Source organism: Betta splendens, chromosome 22, assembly GCF_900634795.4.
Source record: "Betta splendens chromosome 22, fBetSpl5.4, whole genome shotgun sequence".
NCBI lineage: Eukaryota > Metazoa > Chordata > Actinopteri > Anabantiformes > Osphronemidae > Betta > Betta splendens.
Window position 1 is genome coordinate 4,152,548 of NC_040900.2, and position 2,748 is coordinate 4,155,295.

At 48.9% G+C, this 2,748-nt stretch overlaps 1 long non-coding RNA gene across 1 annotated transcript; it reads right to left on the reverse strand.

Annotated features, from left to right (window-relative positions):
- Positions 1-324: 324 nt before the first annotated feature.
- Positions 325-2,457, reverse strand: LOC129603606 (uncharacterized). The gene is made up of 3 exons (XR_008693679.1): positions 2,208-2,457; positions 633-2,039; positions 325-518 (listed from the first exon to the last, which is right to left on the reverse strand). It is a non-coding gene; the product is annotated as an uncharacterized LOC129603606 (long non-coding RNA).
- Positions 2,458-2,748: the final 291 nt, after the last annotated feature.

The window sequence follows — 2,748 nt, forward strand, 5'->3', positions numbered from 1 at the left end:
GCCGGTGACGCCGCTCCCGTCCCGAGGCCTCGGTTCTGACCGCTGACCGGCAGACATGGAGCGGACCCTCGTTAATCCTTTGCCTTTTCTCTGCAATAAATTATGCAGCAGAAAAAGCTCTTTCCACCTCAGTGGACGTGTCCCCTAATCCCCGACTCCTAATCTGAACTAAGTCATTAAAACAGTAAAAGGATATCACAAAGGACTTTCAAGCCAATTGGCTTAACAGTAACGTGATTAGATCATTGATCTCTCGGCAAAGCCTTGGGCTTCCAGGTGCGAAATGACTATTTAATGAAATCACAGGAATCTTGTTACCTGAAAATTACTGATCAAAGTTAGGAGCAGGTGACTGGTTGCCGTGTATGTGGGCAAAGGTATTTATTCTCCAGATCCCCTCTTGACATCATCCAGAATATGTGAGGCTGCAAAGGGAACACGTGCTCCTAATCCCGCAGCAGCCGCGCTCCGTGGCTCGTCATTAACAGGGATGATGCCTCACGCGCTGATGCCAATGGCTTGAAGCACAATAGAAACACAGATTAATCTCGGTGGCCGCGAACCGCTCGCGTTTCACCGCATGTAGTTGTTCGGTACCTCCAGTACCGCCTGCTGGTACCTCACAGACTCACCTGAGGTTGAATCGCTGGAGTCGGACCTCAACGACAGCTGGACATTTGAGGAGCGTAACACCTGACGTGTTCAGAGGCTGCAGAAATAAATGAATGAATCACGTGAAATATCACTTTATTTCAAATTTAATTAGGAGCCATGACATTTCCTTCACTGGACCGCCTGCTAATGCTCTGCTTCCGCCGAAGACGCCGAGTATTAAAAACAGGAACGCTTACAGTTCCCCGAGCTGCTCGAGAAATTTCCCATGATGGGAGCGTTCCGTAGGAGGAAACACAAACACGCGCTGGAGCACACGCGGTCGTAATCTCCACAGAATGGACCATCATCACGACTACGTGAGATAAAAAGGTTAATAAACACTCGGTAATGAAAATTAATGACACAAATCATACACAGGCCCTGACACACTTTTCCCTGTTTAATTGCAATGGCTGCGACACACTCATTTTAATTATCTATATTACAGCATTGATGTCCTTCAGTGTCAAGCTGCAGATTTCTCACTATATATGAGCATTTAAGACCATTATCATAACCATGACAAAGGTATTGACTTCCATCCACAGATGAGTTCTGCTTATGCAATAGGAATTGTCATTAATTGGGGTAATGAGGCCTGCACACTGACTTTCACCACCACTCTTGGTCTCAGTCATGTAGTGATGATTTTGCATAAAGGGGACGGAGGCCATTAGTAATGTATGCTGTCATTAGGGTCCACTTTAAAAAGGAGGACACTCTGAATGGCAACCTGGCAAAAAGAAGCTTTCGAGGTCCTTCAACAAACATTTCTGAAGTCATAAATGGGCTTCAAAGATCAAATGAATGGCTGTATCACCATCACACAGATTCAGATTCAGAAATTCCTCAAAGGCTGAAACTAAACTGTTTACTGAGAGCTGTCGGAGGAATCTCTGGGGTGTAAGAACGCATTTAGCTGATTTAGCGTTTAGTGAAAACAGTTTGATGATGAATTCCTTATAATACAAATATGATGAATTAGCCAACACGTAGCATTTCGCTAATTAATTATAATTAATCACGCTGACGTTTTCCGGGGTTCTCGGCGACGATGCCGGGGGCCCCACGTGACGCTAACGTGTGGATCAACCTGTCTCTGGGCAGAAGCTCGACGGCCTCCACAGCCGTTTGCTGCCGTTTGTGTGCCTTTCGCTGCGTGTGTCCTCTTCATTCCGGCGCCGCAGATGGGAATTCGGTTTAATTGACAGTTACCGAGATCCATTCGTCAAAATGACAAGCCCGGCGCGGGGAACTGTTCGAGTGCGCCCAGAATACACTGGCTGATACTCGGCAGAGGAAGTTGTGGCGTTGTGTGCGCTGCCGTCTGTGCGTCTCGTCTCGTCTGTACGTCTCTCTCAAGCGTTCGTGACAGGCGCCAGATCCTGTGGGTCAGTCTGAGCATCAAACCGCAGCATCATGTGACGCGTGGGCTGTGTGTGTGTGTGTGTGTGTGTGTGTGCGTGCGTGCGTGCGTGCGTGCGTGCGTGTGTGTGTGTGTGTGTGTATATATGTGTGTGTGTATATATGTGTGTGTGTGTGTGTGTGTTTACCAGCGCGGGGAGCATCGCCCGCTGATCCGCTGATCTAAAGCGTTCCTCTTTGAAGCCTGGCCTTTGTCTGCCTGATCTGCCCGCTCTCTCTTCGCTGTCATTCCCTGACACGTGCATCTGACACATCCTGAGTGTTGCACCGGTGGGAAAATAACACACATCTCTGACCTATTGAACTCTTGCTTTTTTGAGAGACCTGGAGAAAGGAAGCTTTACCTACCCACACCTCTCTAAACGTGCACCGGGGGCTGCTGCTGGTTGGGGGGGGGGGGGGGGGGGGGGGGGGGGGGGGGGGGGGGGGGGGCACTGTTCAGTATAGATCTTCAGCCGGTGTCAGGAGCAAGTATTGAGCAAAACAGCTGATTTATAGCATGTCCACTTCATGCATTGTGCATGGGACAGTGATGTCAGCATTGTCTGCACAGTTTCTCTGTGAGCTGTGTTAAATCACAGTCCGGACACAACGCTGCTCAAATGTTTTTTCCGGGCCGCTGCCTTCGATGTTTACATACAGACTGACGCGATACCAGGACACCTCTTT